Source organism: Pholcus phalangioides, unplaced genomic scaffold, assembly GCF_987345545.1.
Source record: "Pholcus phalangioides strain wild (caught in Gottingen) unplaced genomic scaffold, Ppha-v1.0 ptg000008l_1, whole genome shotgun sequence".
NCBI classification, from domain to species: Eukaryota; Metazoa; Arthropoda; class Arachnida; order Araneae; family Pholcidae; genus Pholcus; species Pholcus phalangioides.
Genome location: NW_028301601.1, coordinates 64,047,944 through 64,061,244, shown reverse-complemented (window position 1 = coordinate 64,061,244; position 13,301 = coordinate 64,047,944). Strand labels below are relative to the sequence as shown.

Below are 13,301 nucleotides of genomic sequence, written 5' to 3'. Positions count from 1 at the left end.
TTTGATAGTTGCTAGAAATACGTGGTCCCCAACAAAGGTGGAGTTTCGTCCACCACCATGAAGACTACTACTATTACTTAACTGCGCATGCACCTCGTACACATTCCTCGGCAGAATTTCTAACGAATCGACACATGCCGGAATATGCGTTCGGAGTGTATGTGTGGCTCCTAACGTATTTATGTTGTTGAGTTGCGCTTATTTAGGTTCTGCCATCTGTCTTCCATTTTACAGTTACATGTTATGTCTGTATCGTGTTGCATGGGGACTACTGTCAGGTCCGAAGATTCGATCCTGAGGAAGAATGTAGTTAATAAGTTCTTTTCCCTTGCGAACCTGACATGACCACCGATAGATGGCACCTTCATTTTCAACCCAACTCGATCGGCAGTAAATTGCTATACGGCGATATGACCGGAGTTGGTGTGTGGTAAAGAAGTAGTAACCTAGGGGCTCCCTGCTCTAGTATGTGGGTCATGCAGAAATCTTAACGTCGCCGTAAGCCTCTCATCAGCTAAAACAGCCAAACGTATCGGCCCCGCTCAAACGTATATCGACGGTTGCAGCACACAATATCCGATTAAGCGGGGTATTCGATTATGCGGGAAGCAATTAAATTACTGTTTCATACCGTTAGTATGGTAATCATTAATAAAGGCCTTGGAACAAATCAAATATCAAAAAATGATAAAATTTTCTTTTCATTTTATTTGAACAAGACATTGCATGAAGCTATGATGTTGTGCAGATTTTCGCTTTCAATCGAAAAAATAGCTCCCCCTGTGGGCCAAACGGAGAACAAAAACAAAATTAAATAATTAAATGTACTGGAGCCAAATTTGACGTTAGGGAAGCCCCCCCCCTCCCCGCCAAATCTAGACTTCCTATAAATCTTAATTTGTAACACCAATTTTTTAATGTAAATTCTCTTCTCACACACTACACATATATACACGCAATTTCACGCCAACAATCATTAAACACAATCTTTCTTTCACCTTCCTCATAGACCGTCCTGGTCAGCCTGTATGCCGAATGTCGGCCCCCGAGGGCTGGGTCTCGGCTAAAAACACAATTCTGTTCTGGTAATTTTTTATGTTTATCTGATAAAAAATAGTTTATACCGGTTAATATGTATTTACAGTTATCGTATGAGTTTCTATATTAAACGGGGAACGTTTTTTGAAATTATTCCATTGCGAGGGAGACTTTAACACTCTGTGGGAAGAATTTTGGTTCTAGAGGATTTTATCCGAATAATCCGGGGGGGGGGCAGTTGTACTTGTGTATAAGTCGCCCTTCCCCCCAAACACCACTTGAGGACCACCAAAAGTACAACGTGAGTCAGTTTTGTTTCTTTGCAGAAATTTACCAGGCTCCCCTTCCAATTAATGAACTAATTTTTAACAAAAAAAAAGCTTGGCTTATATACACGAGTTTATACAGTATTATTAAAATAAACGAGATCTACCCATACACATGAGAAACACTTATATATTCTGAATGCTTCCCGAGATATGAACGTTTAAATTATTTCGTTACACAACTTCTTGCGAATGCACCCATTATCGTCAGGTGATTTAAAGGACATATTCACACGTCAGGGAGGAATTTTACACGGAAGAAAAATTGCTTTAGTCAAAAATGCCAGGTGTGAACACAAACGCGAAAAAAAGTTTTGAAATTCAAATTAGCAACGTTATTGTTACGGTAATACGTGTGTCGCAATATCTCGTAGAACATATAATTTATACAAATGCGAGGTATGAACAATATTGATAGTATAATCTCCCAATAACCAACGAAAAGTATTTCCATTCAATTCCAGGTGAGTGTTCATTTTTACTTGATCATTTCATTATCTGTGCACGCGTTTTACAGTGAAACCTCGATGTAACGAAACTCTACGGACTAAGAGAAAATATCGTTGTAAACGGACTATCCCTTTACATCGAGAGGAAATATTGTCATCAGTCACCACCATTTTATGCTGTTGTTTGGCATCTCTTCTGAATTGGCGCATTGTTGGTACCAATATAAAATGCACTTATAAGCATTTATTCGCAACAAAAGGTAAAAATTTATCAATTTATTAATAAAATTCAGTTATTGGTTCCACACCGCAAAATGGTTTAAAGCACAACACTTTCATGTACTACACAGAAAAAGTAGCTTCACGGCAACTTTATTTACAGTTTTGGACGGTAGATAGTGTAAAACACCGTTGTTACCAAACAGCCTCGGAAGAAGAGACACTGGTGAGGAATTTAGAAATATATCGCAGGTGATTTTGAGTGAAATATAGTGATTTTGAAATATCGTCAAAAAAGATCGTTATAGAGGGGTTTATCGTAGTAAAATATGACGTTGTATCGAGAGGAGTTTAACATAAAAATGAACAAAAACAACGAAAACATCGTTGTAGAGGAATTTATAGTTATATCAAGTATCGTTATAGCGAGGTTTCACTATATTTAATTTGAACTAAAAAGTCTTTTCTGTTCATAGTGCTTCGTTTCCCCCCCCCAAAAGAGTGAAGAGCAGTGGGTGCGCAACCTTCGGCAAGGTCGGGGTCCTTTTCACCCGCGGGTCAAACGCGGGTGAAAAGGCTACCAAATCCACGCGAGCGAAGCCGCAGTTAACAGTTAGGGATTTATAAGTCATGAAAATAATCTTAATTCTTGACCTCAAAAATTAAAATAAGCCTCGATTGAAAATATGGAAAAAACCGGACATTTTACGAAAAAGTTTGGGAACGAAAATTATGAAAAAATGTCCCATGAAATATACGTAACCCCTATGTATACAAATACAAATACAAATACAACGCCACAACAGGCAAAATGCCCAACCAGGTGGCTGATAAAAAGATGCCCATAAAAATATGGTTGTCATATGTTTCAAAAATACAGCAACCCAATTAAAAATGCAATTAACACAAATTAAACAATATATACACATGATAAAATATTATACAATGCCCATAAAGAATACTTATGGTTGTCTTATTCTAAGAATGGATAGCTTCTCGATTTACCCCAACATGTTTATCGTATTTCTTTTTAAACGTGTCAATTGTGTTACAATTTACTACCTCCGGGAGTAAGCCATTCCATTTATTAACAACCCTATTGGAGAAAAATTCCCTGCGACACCATAACCTTGCATTGTCCCTCACCAATCGATACTGGTGTCCCCTTGTAAAAGCAGTCGATTGGCGGTGTACTAAAAGTTCATGGTCCATCCTATCCATCCCATTGAAAATTTTGAACACTTCGATCATATCTCCTCGACACCTGCGTTCATCCAATGTAAACATATTCAAAAAATGAAGTCTTTCTTCATAACTCAAGCCCTGTGTGCCAATAAGGACACGCGTAGCTCTTCTCTGCAACCCTTCAACCAAGTCTATGTCCCTCTGTAGGTATGGTCTCCAAAACCTTACAGCATACTCCAGTCCAGGACGAACTAAGCCTCGAAAAAACGGAAGAATGACTTTAGGAGAACGCGAAGAGACCTTTTTGAAAATGAGACCAAGCATTCTATTCGATTTTTTGACAACCGCTGAACAATGTTCAGAAAACTTAAGTCGCTCGTCAATGAGAATTCCCAAATCGGTGACTCTAGTTGCATCCGGGATAGTGACACCATTCAACTCGTAAGAGAACCGTGGGTTGTTCGAACCAAAATGAGCGACCATGCACTTATCTACGCTAAACGTCATGCTCCATTCATTTGCCCATGCTGCAATCTTGTTTAAGTTGGTCTGGAGCAACTCCCTATCGCTTTCATTTCCGATTACCCCCATTAGCTTCACATCATCTGCGAATTTGCTAGTAATTCCATCGATACCCTGATCGAGTTTGTCGATAAAAGGTGAAAAAAGTATGGGGCCAAGGACACTTCCCTGAGGAACTCCACTTGTGACGTCTGTCCAACCAGAGAATTCCCCGTTCACCATAACTCGTTGCGACCTATCTCTTAACCACGATTCTATCCAATTCAGCAAGTTGCCCCCTATTCCAATCTCGTGTAAACGCTTCAAGAGTTTGCCATGTTGGACCCGATCGAATGCTTTCTGGAAATCAAGGTAAACAACGTCGACATTTTTGCTCTTACCCAAAGCCTTAGTCACGTAATCATAGAAGCAAAGGAGGTTAGTTACACATGACTTCCCCTTCCTGAACCCATGCTGATTATCCGACAATACATTATTCTCGTCTATCCACTTCACAAACTGCCTTTTGATGATAATTTCCAAAATTTTCGAGAGGGAGCTCGTCAAACTCACTGGACGATAATTAGACACCACTTCTCTACTACCCTTCTTAAATATCGGAACAACGTTAGCCAGTTTCCAATCTCTCGGGACGATACCCTCAGCAACACTACTCCTGTATATCTGTGCGACTGGCCCCAACAATTCATTAGCACCTTCCCTGAGAACCCTGGGATAGATATCTTCTGGTCCTGGTGCTTTGCTTGCACATACATTTCTTAGAAGATTTAGGACCTCCACGTCTTCCACTTGAATATCGTTGAGCGTTTTATTACCCCATGCAACACCCGTATATCGAATATCATTATCTCCATTAAAAACCGACGCGAAAAAGTCATTGAAAGCACTACACATGCCTACATTGCTCTCTACTTTTGAGCCTCCTATCGAGAGGGGGCCAACTGTCCCCTTACATCCATTATTGACGTATCGAAAAAATGATTTTGGGTCAGAGCCAATGTTATCTGCCAACCTAGATTCAACTTGCTTTTTACTATCCCTTATCGCTTTGTTCAACAGTCTTCTTTTATCAGTAAACAATGATAGGTCACCTCGTCCAATTTTATACTCTCTGAATGCTCTTTTCTTTTCAAGATAAAGGTTCCGCACGCTATCCGTGAACCATAGAGGGTGTGATGTACAAACACGCTTTTTTCGAACAAAGGGTATGACGTCGTGCAAAACAGAGGACAGCTTCGTACTAAATTCTTCCCATTGACTTACCACCCCTACTGATTCCAACCGGTCTTTGAAAACTTCCGCTAACCTTCTTCGCAAAACATCAAAGTTAGTTCTCCGAAAACAAGGAACCAGTCTTTTGTTATCAACCTCACCCGAGGAAAAGTTACAGTGAAATCTGACGATACGATGATCACTGGAAGAAAACTCTTCCCCCACCGAAACATGTTCAACTAGATCCTCAGAACTAGTAAGAACTAAATCCAAAATAGCAGTACCCCTAGTGGCTTCTGATACATGCTGATACAAAAAATTTTCGAGCACCAACTTAAGAAAGTCTCTTTCATACTGATTTCCAGATGAAAGGTTCTCCCAATCAATACCCGGGTAATTGAAATCCCCTAGTATGAGAACCCTCTTTCGCTTACACATGTAGGAAATTTCATCATGCATTTTGGCGATGTAGTTTTGATCCCTATTCGGTGGATTGTAACAAACCCCAACAATAAGCTTATGACGTCTTTTGTTCTCAAGTTCAACCCATATGGTTTCAATATCACTTCTCTGCACGTTACACTCTCTAGCCTTCAAACATGATTTCACGTATATCAACACTCCACCCCCTTTCCTATCAGATCTATTTCTCAAAAAAGTATCGTATCCGGAGATGTGTAAGAAAGATTCATCCCCATCGTTTGCCCAAGATTCTGTAATGGCTATAAGATCCAAGTCCTCCACAAATATCATAGTTTCTAAAAAATCTTTCTTGTTACCCAAGCTCCTGGCATTTATTAACACACATTTTAATTTGCCCGGTGGTTTGTTGTCAATCGAGAAGCCATCCAAGTCAGAGGTGGGTAATTCCCCGTCAGTACTGTTGTGATTATCATTAACTAACCCGCATTCCCGACTCGAAGACGACAAGTTTCACTCCCTCGAGTGGCAGAATTACTGCATATCTGGCCCGCGGACTGATAAATTTGTACAGCCCTGGTGTAGAATATATTCATTTATATTTTATGAGCGGACCCTTATCGTTTCAAATATTCATAAATGACTTTTGCGACATTGATATTTTTGGTAAAATTGTCTGCTTCGCTGATGATACGGTGGTCATGTATGCAAGTAATGATCCACTAGAGGTATTGAACCAAAAAATAAATGAAGATCTTTTAAAAATTCGGAATTGGTTTCTTATTAATGATCTGAAAATTAATATTGAAAAGAGAAAATACATGAAATTTTCCCTATGAGATAATTCTCCTGACCCTATTCAATTGATATACCATAATAACCAATGTAATCTCACTTCATGTTCATGTAACTGTCTTAAAGCTGTCAAGAGTATTAAATATCTCGGCCTCTATTTCGATAATAATTTAAAATGGAAATCACACGTAAACTTTCTACATAATAAATTGAGGTACATGATTTTCCAGTTTTTTCATCTCAGAAGTCAGGTCAATAAAGTGTTCATCAGAAATTTGTATTTTTCGTGGTTTCAATCACACATATATTACGATCTTTGTATATACGGCGGAGATTACAATAGTAATATTCGTCCTATAATTTATCTACAAAAAAAAGTAATTCGACTGATATATAATGACTATATCACCCAGTCTAATATTCTTTTCCGTAATGCTTACGTCTTAACTGTTCGTCAGCTGTACTTGCTAAAAGTTGCAATTACTCTGTACAAAAAACAATACCATTTGCCCATGCGCACTACAGTAAATCCACGTAGACCAAATTGTATTTTTTCTATTCCACATGCACACAAAGATATTTTGCAAAAACACTTCATTTTCATAGCGCCAAAGTTCTTCAATTCAATACCTTATGAAATGCAAACAATTACAAATCTGCCTCATTTCAAAAGAAAGCTTAAAGAATATCTTCACTCAATAAATGATATTGAAATTTCAAATCAAATCAAATCAAATCAATTTATTCATTTACAACATACAGAGATTTAGATTATTTTAAACAAAACAAAACATATTTATCATCCAGAGGCTGTGATGCCTGTACGGATGATTGAAAATTTACATGATAATTAATGAATAAAATATCTAAAAACATACGACATGAACAGAAACAATAAAAAAAAAAGAGACAGATATACAACATAAAAGAGACAAAATTATCACTGTCAAATAAAAAAAAAATACGTAAAGATTAAAAAAAAAATCAAGAACGAAGAAACGTACACAACACAAAAAAATACAAAGTTCTTTATGCATGGCGAGAAATGTAAAATAAAACAAAACATTATAGATAAAACATATATGAGGAAAAAAAATTAAACTCGCACATACATAGATAAACACAAACAAGAACATTTTTTTTAATTGAAAAAAAATACACATAATTAAAGTGGCAAAGCTAAATTGAATAAATTTTATTGCTCCTCCTAAAGGTCAAAATAAGAGTCTACATCGTGTATTGAAATGAATAATTTGAATAATGATTTTTTAAATGCTGCGTGTGTGGGTATATTTTGTATTTCTAGTGGTAGTGAATTATATAATTTCGGAGCTAAATAATAAAAATGTTTACGAAAAATTTATTTCCTAAAAGTAGGAATACGGTAAATCATATGAGGTCTACGCTCGGAAACATTATCTTTTAAACTGCATAAGCCTTTATTACGGTTTAAGAACAGAATAATACGAAAAAGAGCATTATGGCGTAAAGGAAGTAGATTAAGATTTCTAAAAATTGTAGAAGAATGAGGCTGACGCCGATTCAAAGTTTTGAAAACTCTTTTTTGTATTGAAAATAAAGGAAATAAATTAGTTTTATAATCACCACCCCATATAATTACACCATAATTTATAAGTGAATAAAACCAAGCATAGTAAAGGTCTTTTAAGAAATTAGCGGAAACTTTCTTGCTTATATAATAAAAATTATATAAAACAAAACGAAGTTTTTTAAGTAGCTCATGAACATGACATTTCCATTTTAAATTGCTGTCTACATTTAAACCCAAGTATTTAATACTATTTACTTCTTGAATTACATCGCAATGACAATGAGGTTGAAAATCACAAGCGAGGGTATGAAATTTTAGATTAAGATGTAAATCAGATTGCATAAGATTGAAATTAACGTATTTTGTCTTCTGTAAATTTAATTTTAAATCATTAGCATAGAACCATTTTTGAATTAATATTAGATCGTGGTTAATATGATTCTTAAGGCTGTCAAGATCATCACATGAATACATTAAAACAGAATCATCGGCATAAGTGATCATGGAACCGTCAAATTCTAAATTACAAAGATCATTAATGAAAATCAGAAAAAGTAAAGGACCCAATATAGATCCTTGTGGGACTCCTCTATTTATATGGACATAATTACTGAAATTATCCTGTATTTTGACTCTTTGTTCTCTATTATATAAATATGAAGTGATCCAATTTACAATATGACCCCGAATACCAGCTGAATTAAGTTTTTGAATGAGAATATAATGGTTCACATTGTCAAAAGCCTTTGAAATATCTAAAAATATTGCAACAGTAAATTTGTTCTTGTCAATGAAATTATAAATAAATTTCGAAAAGGCCAAAAGGGCATTTTCAGCACCTCGTCCTTTTAGAAAACCAAATTGGTTTTTAGCAAAAAAATTCACAGAATACAAAAAATTATATATTCTAATTGAAAGAATTTTTTCAATAAGTTTAGAAAAAATCGGTACAATTGAGATAGGCCTATAATTCAGCAGAGAATTTTTATCGCCAGCTTTAAAAACAGGAGTAATAGTGCCTCGTTTCAGTGACTCAGGAAATACAGTAAGTTGAAATGAGGTATTTATTTTCACATAGTTCCATAACTGCAAATCTTATTAATCCCTTTTAATGTCTAATTGAAGTAGCACTCCGAAAGCCAGCCACAATATGTACATGTATCTACACACACACATTTCTTCCCCCCCCCCCGTTTTCTTTTTTACTTCAACATAATGAACACATTATAAATATTTACTATTTAATTTCAAAATACTTGTAATACTAATTAACTTGATTTTGTATTTATGATTATTTGTGTGTTTGAATTTATGTATATATATTTTTTTCCCATGAAAAGTTTGTATCAGTTTTTAATTTTCAATCAATCCCCAGTATTGGCAGCCATTTGCCTCTTGGATAGTGTTATTTTTGTGAATGTAACTGTTATTTAATAAAATAAATTGAAATTGAAAAGTTTTACATATAAAAATGATATCGAGTGCGGCCGGGATTAGACTATAAAAGTTTGATAAAAGAATCGCTCGCAAAACTTGAAAAAACAACTAATAAACCCATCGATTACATTCGCTCCAATGTAACCGATATGGTTATTGGTTGGTTTTTTGGTTTTATAAAAGAGCTTTCTAAAAGTTTTATAGTGTAATACTGGCCTACGAGGAACATTTATATCATTGACGATATTTTAAAAGATATTCTTTGTTTTGTCTTTTCAGTATCGAAATTTTAACAATACACTCAGTATGAAGGTTATGTATGTACTTCTTGTATGTCTGCTGGTCTGCGTATTTGGTAAGTTATCTATGCTATTATTATATGCTCACTCGCATCCACGGCAAAGGACTCCCTCATTTTGAAATGAAATAACCGGGAAACGGTAATTGATAGAAGAATACTCATCCTGAAAGCCGTAAAATTCTGATCAAAAATTTCTAAATTAGTTACAAATACTGCCGACAGCTGGCGCTGCAAACTAAAGTAGCAATACGGGGTCCGAGAAATAGGCTAGAAGCTATTCTTTGCAAGCGGGCGTTGAGATCATATCACAATATATTCAAAATGTGCATCTACTGCAGCACAGAGATAGCGCATGAAATTTGGGATGAATGAAATTTCATTCACCATTCACCCATGATTGATTTGGGGTGAATTTCATTCACCATTCACCATGATTGATTTGGGGTGAATGAAATTTCATTCACCCCAAATTTCATGCGCCATCTCTGTGCTGCAGTAGTTGAACATTTTGAATATATTGTGATATGATGGTGAATGGTGAATGAAATTTTCAATCACCCTCTGTAGATTGACGAAGATCCTGAAGCTCGCCCAGTGTTGCATGATTGTTCCAAAAAAAACTTTAATTTCCCCCATAGAAAGTAGTCGCATGGGTAAGGCCGGGATTACACTATAAAAGTTTTGTAAACGTGCTTTTATAAAACTTGAAAAATACAACCAATAAACTGATCAGATGCATTTGCTCGAATGTAATCGATGAGCTTATTGGTTGTATTTTTCACGTTTTATAAAAGCACTTTAACAGTGTAATCCCGTCCTTAGGAGCGGATGTGCAAGGAAGCAAATCCATGTCTGTTCCACTAAATGTGGAATTGTTCAATGCAATGACTATTCCCGAAGTGTTCTTCAAGAAAGGCAAAAGCCTTTGTTGTACGGTGTGGTTGGGCCCCATCTTGCATGAACCACGAAGTGCCTCGTCGATCCTCCAACCCAGGTAACAAATTGTTCCAAAACTAACGTACCGTTCAGTAATGATCGTTTGCACCGTCTCTGGGCTGCTAAAGGTGCACATTATGAATCTATGGTGATGTGATCACAACGACTATTTGCAAAGGAAAGTTTATATCCTATTTCTTGGAAATGTGAAGTGCCACCTGTCGGCAACATTACAACTAATTTTGAAACTTATGTATCAGAATTTTAATGGCTTTCAAAATGAGCATTTTTGTTTTATTCTTCTTTCGATCACCGTTTCCAAGTTATTTCATTTTAAAATCAGGGAGTCCTTTTTACGACATCTAGTATAATTTAATTTTAATAACATGAAAATTCAATAAAGCCCATGCAGAGATAGAGCTAAAGGCCTCATTTAATAGGTCTTTTTATACACATTCAATAACAGTCTCGCAAATATCTCTGCTGAAAAGTGCAATATATATTAAACGACCGGGACATTTCACGTTAAAATTGATTAAAATTTTATCAAGATTATGTAGAAATTATTGATTTTCATTCAAAATGGTGGTGAATATCGGGCACACAAGAGCAGCGTGAATGTATAATATAAAGATGTATATTTGATAGCAATCGAGAATTAAATACACACACAATGTGTTAAATAAAAAAGGTTAATATTAAATTTCATTTATCGCCAATATACAGGGTGTCCTTTAAGTTCTGATTCGTCCTTTATCTCATCAACCGTTTGTCGTAGAGGTTTCTGTTGGAAAAATTCTCAAAATGTGTTCGGAAATCACCCTGTACGAGTTTCGAGAGTGTAAAACCTCAATAATTGGCGATCGGAACTGATTCTCACAGAGAATAATGTTAATTAACCATGTTTATAACGTCGACAAAAAAAAGTAACCACCTCCGATATAACGACAAAATTTTCGTCCCTTTTATTTCAGTTTCCATGCTGTTTTCCTAAGAAATTTTTATGATTAGAGCTGACCATGTACAAGGAATGTTCATCTGTTGTTCTATTTTATACCTAACGTGTTTAAAAAAAAAAAAATTTAATCGTCGTTATTACTCGTTCGTTATAACCGAGTTCCACAAAATATATTCTATCGTATTGCCAAAAGGGTCCTCGAACTCCTCTTGTACAACCTGATTATTTTCGTTATAACTTACTTATTACTTACCTGACCTCGCATATGATTTCGAAATTGCATCTGAGTGTACATGACTCGGTGTCCTCCTCTTAGGTTCCACGCCAGGGCCCTTGATTTATTTTGTATTTTTACTCATTTGTTTTGTACAGTCTCGCACTTTTGTGTATATATTTGTACTATAGTTCGTTTCAGGTTAACTTTGCAGTGGAGAGAAAGGTAGAGAGTGTACTCTTCCGCCGCAAAATAAAGTTCCCATAAATCGGAGTTTTATGATGATTATTTATACAGAATATTTCAATTTTTTTAATGATTTTGTGAAAAAGAAAGGAAAAATATCGTTTTGAACCGATGTTTCTTCGTTTGAAATTTTTAAATTAGAAAAAAATATTGGTTACCATTATCCAAAAATCTATAGCAACCACAACGACATTTTCGCGGTATCCTAGAAATCGTCCATACCTTACCCAGGCCGCGCATCGATACATTGGTTGAGAGGCTCTTGTTGCCATAGCAACGAGTGATGAGGTTCCCTCATAGCTTCCTCTTCACTGCAAAGTTAACCTGAAACGGAGTATAGTACATATTACTTTGAATCTCGTCTTTGGATGTACATTGTCCAAGGTTGTCTAAATAGCTCCCTTCCCCCAAGAACTCATTATATTATCTGATTCTCTTCGTTATATGACTGATCTCGCACGTTTTTTTTTTTTTTTTTTTTTTGTAACTGTGAATGATTGCACTTACATGGCTAGAGGTCATTTAGATTCCATGATAGGGACCCCAGTTATTTAGTTTCTCCTTATAACTCACAATTTTCTCCGGCACGGCCACGCCCTTCGCGGCAGTGAACTTATATCGCGTAAGCAAGTCTGGTCGTACTCGGTCCGGTCCTGTTCCGTATGCATTCTATGACACTTATATGAGTATTTTACCTTCAGCCAAGTGTGTGTGTGTGTGTGTGTGTGTGTGCGTGCATGCGTGTACGGTTATGTTTTTAAAATTTCATCTCTCTTTCAGCAAGTTCCAGACACTTCATTTGCTCTGATGGTCTAGATTGCCTCGCTCGTTGCAACAACCAAGGATATCCTGGGGTTCACTGCAAAAATCACGGTCCTATCAAAAAGTATTCATGCCGTTGCCGAGAACAGAAATAAGGCAAGATCACGATCGCATTGCGATTCTTCATAGATTGTAGCATGCAGTATCAATACATTTAAGTTTAGTTTTTGAGAGAAATACCTTACAACTTCAAAATGTATACATCTTAATTTTGTCGTTGGCCAATAAACAATATATTTTGCATTGCCTCATGGAGTGTTTTAATGCAATTTACATTACCTCGTATGTACTTTAATAACACTTACTATTGAAAAAAACACACACACACTTTAACCTTCTCAGAGACGCATTACATTTTCTGGAATATTTAATGAATTTTCTTAAAAAATATCATCACTTCACGTCACTAATATGAAACATAGTATATATATTACGATAAATGTGATAAATCGGTTATTATACATAATAGCCGGTTACTATGCATACTTACCAATCGTTTTGGTAAGTTTGAAAAATCCAACGCTTTTATCGCCGATTATGCATAATACCGAGCGTCGCTGGCAAATTTGATAAATACTTGAAATTTATCGACTTTATCTGTGATTATGTATAAATATAGTAACCAATTACCCTAGTGTAATTGGTGAATTTGATCAGTAGAAAAAAAAA

The 13,301-nt window shown here is 35.8% G+C and overlaps 1 long non-coding RNA gene across 1 annotated transcript; it reads left to right on the top strand.

Moving 5' to 3' along the window:
• The first annotated feature begins 1,667 nt into the window (after window positions 1-1,667).
• On the top strand, window positions 1,668-12,879 carry LOC149084758 (uncharacterized). Its single transcript, XR_016193042.1, has 3 exons — window positions 1,668-1,828; window positions 9,435-9,510; window positions 12,591-12,879. It is a non-coding gene; the product is annotated as an uncharacterized LOC149084758 (long non-coding RNA).
• The last annotated feature ends 422 nt before the right edge of the window (window positions 12,880-13,301 follow it).